At 48.0% G+C, this 17,428-nt stretch overlaps 1 protein-coding gene and 1 long non-coding RNA gene across 4 annotated transcripts in view; one reads left to right on the top strand and one right to left on the bottom strand.

Annotated features, from left to right (window-relative positions):
• The window catches only part of LOC117507403, a 20,665-nt gene extending 17,304 nt beyond the window's left edge, over positions 1-3,361 (top strand). The window contains exon 3 of the long non-coding RNA XR_004559708.1: positions 3,351-3,361. This is a non-coding gene — a long non-coding RNA (uncharacterized LOC117507403). The remainder of the gene's footprint in view (positions 1-3,350) is intronic.
• si:ch211-25d12.7 (src-like-adapter 2) overlaps positions 1-17,428 on the bottom strand; it is a 52,489-nt gene that overhangs the window by 23,910 nt on the left and 11,151 nt on the right. The window lies entirely within an intron of this gene.

Below are 17,428 nucleotides of genomic sequence, written 5' to 3'. Positions count from 1 at the left end.
GCTGTGTTGAAGGAGTCACGTGGGTACACGAGCAAGATGGCAGCCCTGTAGAGGAGAGCCAACCACCCGCCACTAATTAACTGTTTTACTTGAAACAAGCCATCATCCATGAAAGAAATATTGTTGACATATTTCGGTAGAAATGTTTTTGTTACTCTGTTCGCATTTTTGCTGAGAAAATGACAACATCCAGATACTTCAAAGATACAGCCTGCATGGCTACCCGAAACATGCTAACTGCTAACGAGGTCAAGTCTCTGACAAGCCTGGTGAGCAGAAAGTAAGCATTGAGAATGTCTTTGCTGAGATTATTAAAATGAATGGTGAGATTACCAAAATGAACAACAAACTAACTAAAGTGGTAGCGGCTGTATCAACCATAAAAGCAACCACAGCAGATCTGAAAGAATCTGTCGTTGGGCTGCAGGTGCGAGTGGATGAGGCGGAGGAATGTATTTCCCAACTGGAAGAAAAAACGGTGGGTCTAGCGACAAACAGTGAAACCTTGGAAAAAAGCTGGATAAGATGTGGGATGTGTACAAACACTGGGAATCAAGGCAGATGAAACAATGTGATTGTGGTGGGATTGAAAGAGGTATATGGGACCAATGGCACACTGGAAGACTGTGTCAAAAAAGTTTTGAAAGAGTGGCTGGGGATCACCGCCGAAGGACAGTTTGAAATTGAACGACTGCTCCGACCCTAACCCGAAGCCGAATGAGGACCAGCCACCATGAGCCGTGGTGATCCATTTTCTGAGACAATCCGCCAGTGAGAAGGTGTTGAGGGCGGTGGTGGAGAAACGTGGACTTACATGGGATGGGTACCACCTATCTATATTTCCCAACGTAACGAAGGAGCTGTCTATGAAGAGGAAGTCATTTCTGTCAGCGAAGAAAGCACTGAACCAATGGAATGTGAGATACTCGCTTGCGTTCCCAGCAGAACTGAGATTCAGATGGCAGGACAGGATCCAACGCTTCACAAGCGCAGTGGAGGCAGAACGCTTCATCATCTTGAACTGCAGTGAACCGGACGAGTAAGGATAGACGGGATATTTTCCTTTCATACTGAACCGATGAGAATCACTATCAACAGGACGGGTGGACAATGAGACATCTGGATGCGGGTGAGTGCAGTGCTGATACGGGTTGCTGCCTGACAGCGAACAGCCAAGAGGACAGTCCTCAGGTGGGTAAAGAGTAACCACAGACCTTAACCACTTATTATGTTTATTTCTTCCATTTTGTCTGTTTGTTTTTTCTTTTTGTTGATAGTTGGATTTTCAGGCCAAGATAAGGCCAAATCTCCCTTTGACGGTTCCAGGGAGACTCTCTGAGTTTGTTTGTTTTATGTTATTTCTTGTTTTAATGTTAAAAAAGTATTGGCATGGCAAAATGTATTTGTATGGGATTTAGACTACAGCTTTGGCACATCTTTTACTTTTACAAAGAGGGTTAATTATTATGTTATATAGCTGGATAAATAATAAATAATAAGCTGGGGCAGGGGTGGTGGCCAAGTGGTTAGTGCACTTGGTTTCAGTGCAGAAGGTTCTCGGTGCAAATCCCACCCTGCCCCATTTCTCCATGTGAAGTGGAGTTGCATCAGGAAGGGCATCCGGCGTAAACCCTGTGCCAATTCAACATGCAGATCCACCTTGGATTTGCTGTGGCGACCCGAGTAGAAACAAGGGAGCAGCCGAAGGGAGTTACAATAAATAATAAGCTGGAATATAAAAGGATGTGGAAACCCAGTAAAAAGGAGAAAAGTCATGACTTATCTAAAGCACAATAAAGCTGATATTGCATTCATTCAAGAATCACATTTTAAGGCTGAGGAAGCGATGAAACTAAAATTTGGGTGGGTAGGACGTGTCTTTCATTGTTCATTCTCCAGTAAACGCAACTTGTACAAAAATCTTAACTTTACATTGGTTAAGCACTTAAAAGATACCCAGGGTATTATGATTTGCCTACAGACTAACATAAATGGCAAAAAATTTGTCTTATGCAATATATATGCACCATCTATTGCAGATCCAAACTTTTTTCACAAAGTAAATAAAACCCTAGGAGAAATAGAGTGTGATATAATACTGGCAGGGGATTTTAATCAAGTTTGGGATCCTTATATCGATCCCGAAGTAGATTCACTGATTCTTCAGTAACTAAAGATAGAGCCGCCATACACATGCTAAGCGAGGACAATAGCCTGGTTGACATTTGGCAGTTGTAATTCATGTGAAAGAGAATACACCTTTTTTCCAACTGTCACAAAACCTACTCGAGAATCGATATGTTCTTGATATCAAATAATATAACCAAGCAAGTTGTACACTGTAAAATGAATGCAAGAGTTACAGTCTTTCTTTGAAATAATACAGGTAGTATGAACAGAAGATCAATTCAATGGGAAGCTTCAAAAGCATATATTTGTAGGAAAATCAATCAATTCAATCAATTTTTTTTTATATAGCGCCAAATCACAACAAACAGTTGCCCAAGGCGCTTTATATTGTAAGGCAAGGCCATACAATAATGATGTAAAACCCAACGGTCAAAACGACCCCTGTGAGCAAGCACTTGGCTACAGTGGGAAGGAAAAACTCCCTTTTAACAGGAAGAAACCTCCAGCAGAACCAGGCTCAGGGAGGGGCAGTCTTCTGCTGGGACTGGTTGGGGCTGAGGGAGAGAACCAGGAAAAAGACATGCTGTGGAGGAAAAATAGCCTATGTGTTGTGTGGGCCGCTGAAGAGGAGGTATGCTGGCCCACCACCACCAGAGGGCGCCCTGTCTGGAGTGCGGGCTCCAGGCACCAGAGGGCGCCGCCGCCTCACAGGAGCAGCCGGGGTGACAGCTGTCACTTATCGCCTACGACAGCTGTCACCAATCGTCTGATCAGCAGGGGTATATCAGCAGGATGACATCTCCACCTCTTTGCCGAGATATCGCTCTACCTAGAAGGTACCGTACTCAGCCGACTGTGTTCTTTGACATTAACCCTTTGTTACTTTTGTGCGTTAAATAGCAGACATTCTTCCAACGAGAGGTGGGGTGGTTTTCCCGCCATACGGGTTGCTGGGTGCAAACGCACCCACATTTAACTGTTTTGTTCCTCGCCAGCAGTACCAGATCCGACACGCGGAGGCAGTGGCCACCTGGGAGTTCGGGACTTGGCGGCCAGTATTCCCGGGGTTCGGTGGCGGAGGAAATCGTGTGGTTCCGGTTCTGCTTTGGACAGACGTCTCTTATCTTCGAGCCTGCCCACGTGACACATTTTTGTGAATTGACTTCTTTGTCTATTGTTGTAATCCGTTGTGTTTGTTGTGCTTATTCACAACAGTAAAGTGTTGTATTTGACTTCCTCCATTGTCCGTTCATTTGCGCCCCCTGTTGTGGGTCCGTGTTCCTACACTTTCCCAACAGGATATCTCGGCCAACGTCATGGACCCCGAGGGGCGTCAACGGCTGTTGAACGGCCAATGGAAGAGCAGGGCGCACAGGCGTCTGCAGGAGGAATGATCGGTGAGTTGCAGCGAATCCTCACCGCTTTTACGGCTCGGTTGGATCTAATGACCGAGCAGAACGTCCTCCTTAACCGCAGGGTGGAGGCTCTCGCCGCGCAGGTGGAAGCGCGCCCTCAGGGCGCTGCTGCGGCTCCCCCTCTGTCGATCCTGTGCGCAACAGTGACGTTCCACAGGTCGTTCAACGACCCTCCCACCTTCCCCTGAAGCATACATAAGCCCTCCAGAGCTGTACGGGGGTTGTGGAGACATGCGCGGACTTTCTTATGCAGTGTTCACTCGTCTTCGCACAACGTCCCGTCATGTACGCGACTGATGCTAGTAAGATAGCTTATGTGATTAATCTGCTTCGCGGCGAGGCACGCGCTTGGGCTACAGCGCTCTGGGAGCAAAATTCACGGCTCCTTCTGACATATGATGGGTTGTGAGGGAGTTCAGAACAGTGTTCGATCACCCAAATAGAGGAGAGACCGCTTCAGCCGTGCTGCTGTCAATGAGACAGGGGCGCGGAGCGCAGCTGCTTATGCAGTCGACTTCCGCATCGTGGCTGCAAGGTCCGGCTGGAATAGCACTGCCCTCCGTGCCGCCTTCGTAAACGGACTGTCGTTGGTCCTGAAGGAGCACCTGGTGGCCAAGGACGAACCGCGGGATTTAGACGGGCTTATTGATCTCGTTATACGATTAGACAATCGGTTAGAAGAACGCCGTCGGGAACGAGACGAAGGGCGTGGCCGGGCAGCGCCGTCCCTCTCCCTTCCGGTTCCGACCGAGTTCCGCCCTCCCCACGCTCCACGGCCTCTACGCTCCGTGTGGTTACAGCTCCCCTGCTGACGAAGCTATCGACACAAGCAGGGCCACATTTAGGCCACCAGATAGACAGAGGAGGGGTCGCGGAGCGTGCTTTGTTTGTGGCTCAATAGACCATCAAGTGAGGAACTGCCCCGAGCGGTTAAACACCAACGCCCGTCCCTAGAAACTGGGTTAGGGGTGGGCCAAAACATTCACGTGGGACATACCCATATTGCCACACAACTCCCAGTTACAATCCTTTATGAGGATTTAACCCTGAAGGCCCCAGCACTGGTGGACACGGGCTCTGAAGGGAATGCTAGACAGCAGATGGGCCAGGGAGGCAGGACTCCCTCTGGTGGTGCTTACCTCGCCTGTGCAGGTGCGGGCACTAGATGGCTCCCTACTCCCTCTAATCACACATAAGACACCCCAGTAACTCTGGTGGTGTCAGGAAACCACCGGGAGGAGATCGAGTTTTTTGTGACTCCTGCCACCTCCCGTGTGATTCTCGGGTTCCCGTGGATGTTAAAACACAATCTCCGGATCGATTGGCGTCCAGGGTAGTGGTTCAGTGGAGCGAGACCTGCCATCAGGTATGTTTAGGTTCCTCGGTTCTCCCGGTTCCCAGGCTAAGGAGGAGGTCAGAGTCCTGCCCAATCTTGGGACAGTGCCGGTGGAGTACCATGACCTTGTGGATGTGTTCAGTAAGGATCTGGCGCTCACCCTTCCCCCGCACCGTCCGTACGATTCCAGGCGTTGAGTTCCCGTCCAGCAGGCTGTACAACCTCTCACGACCTGAGCGCGAATCAATGGAGACCTACATCCGGGACTCTTTAGCCGCCGGGTTGATCCGGAATTCCACCTCCCGATGGGTGCAGGTTTCTTTTTTGTGGGTAAAAAAGACGGCGGACTTCGTCCATGCATTGATTATAGGGGCTGTGAACGAAATCACGGTTCGTAATCGATACCCGTTGCCCTTGTTGGATTCAGTGTTCACGCCCCTGCATGGAGCCCAGATTCACTAAGCTAGATCTTAGAAATGCGTATCACCTGGTTCGGATCCGGAAGGGAGACGAGTGGAAGACGGCATTTAACACCCCTTAGGTCACTTTGAGTACCTGGTCATGCCGTTCGCCTCACAAACGCCCCCGCGACGTTCCAAGCATTAGTTAATGATGTCTTGTGGGATTTCCTGCACCGATTCGTCTTCGTATATCTAGACGATATACTCATCTTTTCTCCGGATTCTGAGACTCATGCCGGCATGTACGTCAGGTCCTGCAGCGGTTGTTGGAGAACCGGCTGTTTGTGAAGGGCGAGAAGTGTGAGTTTCACCGCACCTCTTTGTCCTTCCTGGGGTTTATCATCTCCCCCAACTCCGTCGCTCCTGATCCGGCCAAGGTTGCGGCGGTGAGAGACTGGCCCCACCCCCCAGCCGTAGGAAGCTGCAACAGTTCCCCGGCTTTGCGAATTTCTACAGGAGGTTTATTAAGGGCTACAGTCAGGTAGTTAGCCCCCTGACAGCCCTGACCTCACCAAAAGTTCCCTTCACCTGGTCGGATCGGTGCGATGCCGCGTTCAAGGAGTTGAAACGGCGCTCGTCTGCACCTGTTCTGGTGCAGCCCGATCCTAGTCGCCAGTTTGTGGTTGAGGTGGATGCCTCGGACTCAGGGATAGGAGCCGTGCTATCCCAGAGCGGAAAGGCCGATAAGGTCCTTCACCCGTGTGCCTATTTTTCTCGCAGGTTGACCCCGGCCGAACGGAACTATGATGTCGGCAATCGAGAACTCCTTGCGGTGAAAGAGGCTCTTGAAGAGTGGAGACATCTGTTGGAGGGAACGTCCGTGCCATTCACGGTTTTCACTGACCACCGGAACCTGGAGTATATCAGGACCGCCAAGCGGCTGAACCCCAGGCAAGCCCGCTGGTCACTGTTCTTCGGCCTTTTTGACTTCCGGATCACCTACCGTCCCGGGACCAAAAACCAGAGATCGGATGCCATGAAGACGAAGTCAAAACGGAGTTGTCGGATCCACCGGAACCTATCATCCCGGAGTCCGCTATCGTGGCCACCCTCACCTGGGACGTAGAGAAAACCGTCCGGGAGGCCCTGGCACGGAGCCCGGATCCCGGAACTGGGCCGAAGAACAAGCTTTACGTCCCACCAGAGGCCAGGGCTGCAGTCCTGGACTTCTGTCACGGCTCCAAGTTCTCCTGTCATCCAGGGGTGTGTAGGACCGTGGCAGTTGTCTGGCAGCGCTTCTGGTGGTCGTCCCTGGAGGCTGACGTCCGGGATTATATCCAGGCCTGCACCACCTGCGCCAGGGGCAAGGCTGACCACCGCAGGGCATCGGGACTGCTCCAGCCGCTGCCTGTGCTTCATCGCCCCTGGTCCCACATCGGCCTGGATTTTGTCACGGGCCTCCCACCGCCAGGGCAACACCACCATCCTCACGATAGTGGACCGATTCTCCAAGGCGGCCCACTTCGGGCCCTCCCGAAGCTCCCGACTGCCCAGGAGACAGCGGACCTCCTGGTCCACCACGTTGTCCGGCTGCATGGGATTCCAACAGACATCGTCTCCGATCGCGGTCCCCAGTTCTCCTCGCAAGTTGGAGGAGCTTCTGCCGGGAACTGGGGGCCACGGTGAGTCTCTCGTCGGGTATCATCCTCAGACCAACGGGCAAGCAGAACGGATCAATCAGGAGGTGGAACAGGCCCTGCGCTGCGTGACGGCCGCGCACCGGCAGCCTGGAGTACCCATTTGGCCTGGATCGAGTATGCCCATAACAGCCAGTGTCTTCAGCCACCGGCCTCCCCCTTTTGAGGTGTGTCTGGGGTATCAGCCCCGTTGTTTCTGGTGGTTGAGGGAGAGGTCGTGTGCCCTCGGTCCAGGCCCACCTGCGGAAGTGCCGTTGGGTGTGGGCGCCGCCCGTTCTGCTTTGCTAAAGGCCCGGACGAGGGCAAAAGCCCATGCAGACCGTTGGCGGACCCTGGCCCCTGCGTATCAGCCAGGGCAGGAGGTGTGGTTGTCCACAAAGGACATTCCCCTGAAAGTGGACTCCCCCAAACTACAGGACCGTTACATCGGCCCCTTCAAAATTCTTAAGGTCATCAGTCCAGCCGCAGTGAGGCCGGAAGCTGAAGCCTCACTGCGGATCCATCCTGTTTTCCATGTGTCCCGGATAAAGCCGCATCACACCTCACCCCTCTGTGCTCCGGGTCCGGCGCCGCCTCCTGCCCGGACCATCGATGGCGAGCCGGCTTGGACTGTGCGCCGGCTCTTGGATGTCCGTAGGATGGGCCGGGCTTCCAGTATTTGGTAGACTGGGAGGGGTACGGACCCGAAGAACGTCCTGGGTGAAGAGGAGCTTCATCCTGGCCCCGGCCCTCCTGGCCGATTTCTACCGCCGCCACCCGGACAAGCCTGGTCGGGCGCCAGGAGGCGCCCGTTGAGGGGGGGGGTCCTGTTGTGTGGGCCGCTGAAGAGGAGGTACTGCTGGCCCACCACCACAGAGGGCGCCCTGTCTGGAGTGCGGGCTCCAGGCACCAGAGGGCGCTGCCGCCTCACAGGAGCAGCCGGGGTGACAGCTGTCACTTATCGCCTCCGACAGCTGTCACCAATCATCTGATCAGCAGGGGTATATCGGCAGGACGACATCTCCACCTCTTTGCCGAGATATCGCTCTACCTAGAAGGTACCGTACTCAGCCAACTGTGTTCTTTGACATTAACCCTTTGTTACTTTTGTGCGTTAAATAGCAGACATTCTTCCAACGAGAGGTGGAGGTGGTTTTCCCGCCATACGGGTTGCTGGGTGCAAACGCACCCACATTTAACTGTTTTTGTTCCTCGCCAGCAGTACCAGATCTGACACGCGGAGGCAGTGGCCACGTGGGAGTTCGGGACTTGGCGGCTCCAGTATTCCCGGGGTTCGGTGGCGGAGGAAATCGTGTGGTTCCGGTTCTGCTTTGGACAGACGTCTCTTATCTTCGAGCCTGCCCACGTGACACATTTTTGTGAATTGACTTCTTTGTCTATTGTTGTAATCCGTTGTGTTTGTTGTGCTTCACAACAGTAAAGTGTTATTATTTGACTTCCTCCATTGTCCGTCATTTGCGCCCCTGTTGTGGGTCCGTGTTCCTACACTTTCACAACACTATGCCTCCAAAAAGAAGGAGGACATGAATATAATAAAAGAATTAGAAGCTAAAATTGGAATACAAGAAAGAGAATTGGCAGATTGTTTTTCAAACCGGTTATACCAAGATATCTGTAAACATAAATTTAAACTTAATCAAATCTATATAAGAAGGTACAATATGCCTTATTTAGGTTGGGACCATCCTTTTATGAAGAAGGAGAAAAAAATGGCAAATTGCTTGCCAAACAGTTAAAACAATGCAATTCTAGTAATTTAATACCTGCAGTTAAAAAAGGTAACACAACTGTGACTGATAATAAGGAAATAAATACAATGTTGGAAAAATGCTATAAGGATTTATAATCCCCAGAAGTACATTCCAATTCTAAAGAACTAACAGTTTTTTTTTTTTAACTAAAGTGGACTTGCCTAAACTGTCATTAGATCAAGCAAGGAAATTAGATGGCCCCATTACAGACACTGAAATAAAAAATCTCTATATTGGGTATGAAGAATGGGAAGTCGCCTGGGGTTGATGGTTTTCCCATTGAATATTCTAAAGAATATATACCTGGTCCCAGTGTTGAAAGAGGTATATAACGAAGCACTTGCCTTAACTACAAACCTTTGATGAAGCCTCAATAACCGTAATAGCAAAGAAAGATAGAGATCGGCTACAACCCGCTAATTACCGCCCTATCAGTCTGCTTAATGTGGACTGTAAGGTTCTGACAAAAATTTTAGCAACTTGCTTAGAGAAAGTCCTGCCACTAATATACCCAGATCAAGTAGGATTTATGAAAAATAGATCATCAACTGATAATATGAGAAGACTGCTACATTTAATCAGTCTAAATCAAGAAAAAAAAAAAACCAAAAACGGTTCAATTGTAGCCTCTCCCTTGATGGGGAGAAGGCTTTTGAGCGAGTTCAGTGGGGTTCTTGTTTGCAACGTTGTCAAATTTTGTTTTTTCCTAAAGCTTCAGTAATAACAAATGGTATTATGTCACCCTTCTTTGATCTAAAAAGAGCCATGCGGTAAGGATGCCCTCTGTCACCCCTTTTGTTCAATATCTCCTTAAAGCCATTGGCTATCAGCATTAGAGGAAATTCAAATATTTGGGGTGTGGAGCGGGGGGGAAACAACATACACTACTGCTCTATGCAGTTGATTATTGGTCTTATTAAAAGACCCAGCTCACTCTACACCTCACTTAATGAATACAATTCAATCCTATTCTACTGTGTCATGTTACAAAATAAACTGGACGAAATCGTAGGCTATGCCAATATCGGGGCATAGTAGTGGAAATTTAATGACTCAATTTGGTTTTAAATGGGTTCCAAAGGGAATGAAATATTTGGGAATTAAACTTAGTCGGGAGGTGGAAGAAATGTCAGCATTAAACTTGAGACAATTTTGCAAATAATTAAAACTAATCTGGATAAGTGGGAAAAATTAAGCTGACGTTATGGGGAAAAACTGAATGTAAGATGGTGATGGAAGATAGTGGTCTCACCACAATTTAACTGTACTCTTATGATGCTACCAGTGACAGTGCCCCCAACAATATTCAGTCAATATGAGACATCAGTTAAACATTTCCTCTGGGAAGGAAAAAAGGCTAGAATTAAAATGGCCAAATTATGTTAATTAAAGGACAAGGGAGGGCATGGTCTACCTGACCCTATGCTGTACTGTATCTCTTTTAAGATGGCAAAAATTGCAATTCACTGGACCAAAAGTGATCATTTGGACTGGGTTGTAACTGAACAGTCCTTGTCCTCCCCGTTCCCATCCATAGAATACCTCTCCCAATTCAGGCAATGTCTCCAACCCTATTATGCTACACTCCAAAGAAGTCTGGATGAAAATCCATAAACTCCTTAAACTATCACATTACAAACAGTCATATTCCTCTCTTTGGCAAAACCTGGCCATTTGTATTGGAAGGATACCAGTCTATTGGAAGAGTTGGTACAATCAAAAATATGTACACTTGATAACTTGTATGAAAATGAAGTGTTCATGTCTTATGATGATTTACTGAAAAAATATCATCTTCGGGGGAGGGACACTTCTGGAATATCTCCAGATAAGGAACTGTGTCATGTCATTGCCTCCACAAAATAAGGACAACTGCATCCTGGACTATCTGGCCTTGCCACCACGTCATCATCGAGCCTCTATATTCTACCAAAGAATCAGCTCCACACGCGGTAGTGACTGTAAAGATTTAAAGGTCTTATGGGAAAAGGACATTGGATGTGTGTTTCAGGACAAGAATTGGATAAGAATTGTTATAAAGAGTGGAAAATTTATGAGAATGTAAAGGGAAATGTACAAATAAAGATTATCACAGATGCTATTGGACTCCTGTACATCTGAATAGAATGAGTCTTATGAACAACTCATTATGCGGGAAATGTCAAAAGATACCGGCACTCACTCTGATGCACTGTCTATGGAAATGTCCAGTCAGTAATCATTTCTAGTCAGATATTTTAAGTGTAGTGAGTGACTGGTTAGGAAGAGTTGTGCCAATTTCTCCAAGATTATGTTTACTGGGTTTTGAACAACAAATAGGAACAAGGGATACATTTTCTGTTACTATGGTAGGAGGCTCAGTAGCCGCTAGAGTGATTCTAAAACACTGGAAATCTTCCAAAGCCCCACACATTAAGGAATGGGTAACATGATGATAAGGGTAGCGTCATATGAGTGCATGCTTTATAAATTGAAAACAGAAATAGTAATAACCTCTCAGTATGGGAACCCTTTTGGTCTTTTGTTTCTGTCAACTGTAATTCTCCTGTCACTGTCAGCTAGCCAAATGATGTGATGTAAGGTCAAGGGTTTTGCCATGTTCCAAGTGATGCCAATAAAAACTTGAATTACAAAGAAAAAATGCTGTGTTGAAAACTCCTTGTTCTGTTAAAAAAAGAGCACTTGGGAACATTTTAAGAAAACATTAAATTTCATGAGGGGGGCACTAAATTCCATATATATATATATATATATATATATATATATATATATATATATATATATATATATATATATATATATATATATATATATATGATAATGGAATTATTAGTGCCCCCCCTCATGAAATTTAATGTTTTCTTAAAATGTTCCCAGTGCTCTTTTTTTAACAGAACAAGGAGTTTTCAACACAGCATTTTTTTCTTTGTAATTCAAGTTTTTATTGGCATCACTTGGAACATGGCAAAACCCTTGACCTTACATCACATCATTTGGCTAGCTGACAGGTGACAGGAGAATTACAGTTGACAGAAACAAAAGACCAAAAGGGTTCCCATACTGAGAGGTTATTACTATTTCTGTTTTTCAATTTATAAAGCATGCACTCATATGACGCTACCCTTATCATCATGTTTACCCATTCCTTAATGTGTGGGGCTTTGGAAGATTTCCAGTGTTTTAGAATCACTCTAGCGGCTACTGAGCCTCCTACCATAGTAACAGAAAATGTATCCCTTGTTTCCTATTTGTTGTTCAAAACCCAGTAAACATAATCTTGGAGAAATTGGCACAACTCTTCCTAACCAGTCACTCACTACACTTAAAATATCTGACTAGAAATGATTACTGACTGGACATTTCCATAGACAGTGCATCAGAGTGAGTGCCGGTATCTTTTTGACATTTCCCGCATAATGAGTTGTTCATAAGACTCATTCTATTCAGATGTACAGGAGTCCAATAGCATCTGTGTATAATCTTATATTGTGTACATTTCCCTTTACATTCTCATAAATTTTCCACTCTTTATAACAATTCTTATCCAATTCTTGTCCTGAAACACACATCCAATGTCCTTTTCCCATAAGACCTTTAAATCTTTACAGTCACTACCGCGTGTGGAGCTGATTCTTTGGTAGAATATAGAGGCTCGATGATGACGTGGTGGCAAGGCCAGATAGTCCAGGATGCAGTTGTCCTTATTTTGTGGAGGCAATGACATGACACAGTTCCTTATCTGGAGATATTTCCAGAAGTGTCCCTCCCCCGAAGATGATATTTTTTCAGTAAATCATCATAAGACATGAACACTTCATTTTCATACAAGTTATCAAGTGTACATATTTTTTGATTGTACCAACTCTTCCAATAGACTGGTATCCTTCCAATACAAATGGCCAGGTTTTGCCAAAGAGAGGAATATGACTGTTTGTAATGTGATAGTTTAAGGAGTTTATGGATTTTCATCCAGACTTCTTTGGAGTGTAGCATAATAGGGTTGGAGACATTGCCTGAATTCTGGGAGAGGTATTCTATGGATGGGAACGGGGAGGACAAGGACTGTTCAGTTACAACCCAGTCCAAATGATCACTTTTGGTCCAGTGAATTGCAATTTTTGCCATCTTAAAAGAGATACAGTACAGCATAGGGTCAGGTAGACCATGCCCTCCCTTGTCCTTTAATTAACATAATTTGGCCATTTTAATTCTAGCCTTTTTTCCTTCCCAGAGGAAATGTTTAACTGATGTCTCATATTGACTGAATATTGTTGGGGGCACTGTCACTGGTAGCATCATAAGAGTACAGTTAAATTGTGGTGAGACCACTATCTTCCATCACCATCTTACATTCAGTTTTCCCCATAACGTCAGCTTAATTTTTCCCACTTATCCAGATTAGTTTTAATTATTTGCAAAATTGTCTCAAAGTTTAATGCTGACATTTCTTCCACCTCCCGACTAAGTTTAATTCCCAAATATTTCATTCCCTTTGGAACCCATTTAAAACCAAATTGAGTCATTAAATTTCCACTACTATGCCCCGATATTGGCATAGCCTACGATTTCGTCCAGTTTATTTTGTAACATGACACAGTAGAATAGGATTGAATTGTATTCATTAAGTGAGGTGTAGAGTGAGCTGGGTCTTTTAATAAGACCAATATATCAACTGCATAGAGCAGTAGTGTATGTTGTTTCCCACCCCGCTCCACACCCCAAATATTTGAATTTCCTCTAATGCTGATAGCCAATGGCTTTAAGGAGATATTGAACAAAAGGGGTGACAGAGGGCATCCTTACCGCATGGCTCTTTTTAGATCAAAGAAGGGTGACATAATACCATTTGTTATTACTGAAGCTTTAGGAAAAAACAAAATTTGACAACGTTGCAAACAAGAACCCCACTGAACTCGCTCAAAAGCCTTCTCCCCATCAAGGGAGAGGGCTACAATTGAACCGTTTTTTGGTTTTTTTTTTTTTCTTGATTTAGACTGATTAAATGTAGCAGTCTTCTCATATTATCAGTTGATGATCTATTTTTCATAAATCCTACTTGATCTGGGTATATTATATGTGGCAGGACTTTCTCTAAGCAAGTTGCTAAAATTTTTGTCAGAACCTTACAGTCCACATTAAGCAGACTGATAGGGCGGGTAATTAGCGGGTTGTAGCCGATCTCTATCTTTCTTTGCTATTACGGTTATTGAGGCTTCATCAAAGGTTTGTAGTTAAGGCAAGTGCTTCGTTATATACCTCTTCAACACTGGGACCAGGATGTAATATATTCTTTAGAATATTCAATGGGAAAACCATCAACCCCAGGCGACTTCCCATTCTTCATACCCAATATAGAGATTTTTTATTTCAGTGTCTGTAATGGGGCCATCTAATTTCCTTGCTTGATCTAATGACAGTTTAGGCAAGTCCACTTTAGTTAAAAAAAAAAAAACTGTTAGTTCTTTAGAATTGGAATGTACTTCTGGGGATTATAAATCCTTATAGCATTTTTCCAACATTGTATTTATTTCCTTATTATCAGTCACAGTTGTGTTACCTTTTTTAACTGCAGGTATTAAATTACTAGAATTGCATTGTTTTAACTGTTTGGCAAGCAATTTGCCATTTTTTTCTCCTTCTTCATAAAAGGATGGTCCCAACCTAAATAAGGCATATTGTACCTTCTTATTATAGATTTGATTAAGTTTAAATTTATGTTTACAGATATCTTGGTATAACCGGTTTGAAAAACAATCTGCCAATTCTCTTTCTTGTATTCCAATTTTAGCTTCTAATTCTTTTATTATATTCATGTCCTCCTTCTTTTTGGAGGCATAGTGTTGTGAAAGTGTAGGAACACGGACCCACAACAGGGGGCGCAAATGAACGGACAATGGAGGAAGTCAAATAACAACACTTTACTGTTGTGAATAAGCACAACAAACACAACGGATTACAACAATAGACAAAGAAGTCAATTCACAAAAATGTGTCACGTGGGCAGGCTCGAAGATAAGAGACGTCTGTCCAAAGCAGAACCGGAACCACACGATTTCCTCCGCCACCGAACCCCGGGAATACTGGAGCCGCCAAGTCCCGAACTCCCACGTGGCCACTGCCTCCGCGTGTCAGATCTGGTACTGCTGGCGAGGAACAAAAACAGTTAAATGTGGGTGCGTTTGCACCCAGCAACCCGTATGGCGGGAAAACCACCTCCACCTCTCGTTGGAAGAATGTCTGCTATTTAACGCACAAAAGTAACAAAGGGTTAATGTCAAAGAACACAGTTGGCTGAGTACGGTACCTTCTAGGTAGAGCGATATCTCGGCAAAGAGGTGGAGATGTCGTCCTGCCGATATACCCCTGCTGATCAGATGATTGGTGACAGCTGTCGTAGGCGATAAGTGACAGCTGTCACCCCGGCTGCTCCTGTGAGGCGGCAGCGCCCTCTGGTGCCTGGAGCCCGCACTCCAGACAGGGCGCCCTCTGGTGGTGGTGGGCCAGCAGTACCTCCTCTTCAGCGGCCCACACAACAGGACCCCCCCCCTCAACGGGCGCCTCCTGGCGCCCGACCAGGCTTGTCCGGGTGGCGGCGGTAGAAATCGGCCAGGAGGGCCGGGTCCAGGATGAAGCTCCTCTTCACCCAGGAGCGTTCTTCGGGTCCGTACCCCTCCCAGTCTACCAAATACTGGAAGCCCCGGCCCATCCTACGGACATCCAAGAGCCGGCGCACAGTCCAAGCCGGCTCGCCATCGATGATCCGGGCAGGAGGCGGCGCCGGACCCGGAGCACAGAGGGGTGAGGTGTGATGCGGCTTTATCCGGGACACATGGAAAACAGGATGGATCCGCAGTGAGGCTTCAGCTTCCGGCCTCACTGCGGATGGACTGATGACCTTAAGGATTTTGAAGGGGCCGATGTAACGGTCCTGTAGTTTGGGGGAGTCCACTTTCAGGGGAATGTCCTTTGTGGACAACCACACCTCCTGCCCTGGCTGATACGCAGGGGCCAGGGTCCGCCAACGGTCTGCATGGGCTTTTGCCCTCGTCCGGGCCTTTAGCAAAGCAGAACGGGCGGCGCGCCACACCCAACGGCACTTCCGCAGGTGGGCCTGGACCGAGGGCACACCGACCTCTCCCTCAACCACCAGAAACAACGGGGGCTGATACCCCAGACACACCTCAAAAGGGGAGAGGCCGGTGGCTGAAGACACCTGGCTGTTATGGGCATACTCGATCCAGGCCAAATGGGTACTCCAGGCTGCCGGGTGCGCGGCCGTCACGCAGCGCAGGGCCTGTTCCACCTCCTGATTGATCCGTTCTGCTTGCCCGTTGGTCTGAGGATGATACCCGGACGAGAGACTCACCGTGGCCCCCAGTTCCCGGCAGAAGCTCCTCCAGACTTGCGAGGAGAACTGGGGACCGCGATCGGAGACGATGTCTGTTGGAATCCCATGCAGCCGGACAACGTGGTGGACCAGGAGGTCCGCTGTCTCCTGGGCAGTCGGGAGCTTCGGGAGGGCCACGAAGTGGGCCGCCTTGGAGAATCGGTCCACTATCGTGAGGATGGTGGTGTTGCCCTGGGACGGTGGGAGGCCCGTGACAAAATCCAGGCCGATGTGGGACCAGGGGCGATGAAGCACAGGCAGCGGCTGGAGCAGTCCCGATGCCCTGCGGTGGTCAGCCTTGCCCCTGGCGCAGGTGGTGCAGGCCTGGATATAATCCCGGACGTCAGCCTCCAGGGACGACCACCAGAAGCGCTGCCAGACAACTGCCACGGTCCTACACACCCCTGGATGACAGGAGAACTTGGAGCCGTGACAGAAGTCCAGGACTGCAGCCCTGGCCTCTGGTGGGACGTAAAGCTTGTTCTTCGGCCCAGTTCCGGGATCCGGGCTCCGTGCCAGGGCCTCCCGGACGGTTTTCTCTACGTCCCAGGTGAGGGTGGCCACGATAGCGGACTCCGGGATGATAGGTTCCGGTGGATCCGACAACTCCGTTTTGACTTCGTCTTCATGGCATCCGATCTCTGGTTTTTGGTCCCGGGACGGTAGGTGATCCGGAAGTCAAAAAGGCCGAAGAACAGTGACCAGCGGGCTTGCCTGGGGTTCAGCCGCTTGGCGGTCCTGATATACTCCAGGTTCCGGTGGTCAGTGAAAACCGTGAATGGCACGGACGTTCCCTCCAACAGATGTCTCCACTCTTCAAGAGCCTCTTTCACCGCAAGGAGTTCTCGATTGCCGACATCATAGTTCCGTTCGGCCGGGGTCAACCTGCGAGAAAAATAGGCACACGGGTGAAGGACCTTATCGGCCTTTCCGCTCTGGGATAGCACGGCTCCTATCCCTGAGTCCGAGGCATCCACCTCAACCACAAACTGGCGACTAGGATCGGGCTGCACCAGAACAGGTGCAGACGAGAAGCGCCGTTTCAACTCCTTGAACGCGGCATCGCACCGATCCGACCAGGTGAAGGGAACTTTTGGTGAGGTCAGGGCTGTCAGGGGGCTAACTACCTGACTGTAGCCCTTAATAAACCTCCTGTAGAAATTCGCAAAGCCGAGGAACTGTTGCAGCTTCCTACGGCTGGTGGGTTGGGGCCAGTCTCTCACCGCCGCAACCTTGGCCGGATCAGGAGCGACGGAGTTGGGGGAGATGATAAACCCCAGGAAGGACAAAGAGGTGCGGTGAAACTCACAC

The sequence above is a fragment of the Thalassophryne amazonica genome, chromosome 3 (genome assembly GCF_902500255.1).
Source record: "Thalassophryne amazonica chromosome 3, fThaAma1.1, whole genome shotgun sequence".
NCBI classification, from domain to species: Eukaryota; Metazoa; Chordata; class Actinopteri; order Batrachoidiformes; family Batrachoididae; genus Thalassophryne; species Thalassophryne amazonica.
Note: the sequence above shows the minus strand (reverse complement) of the source record. Positions and strands in the feature narration are given on the sequence as shown.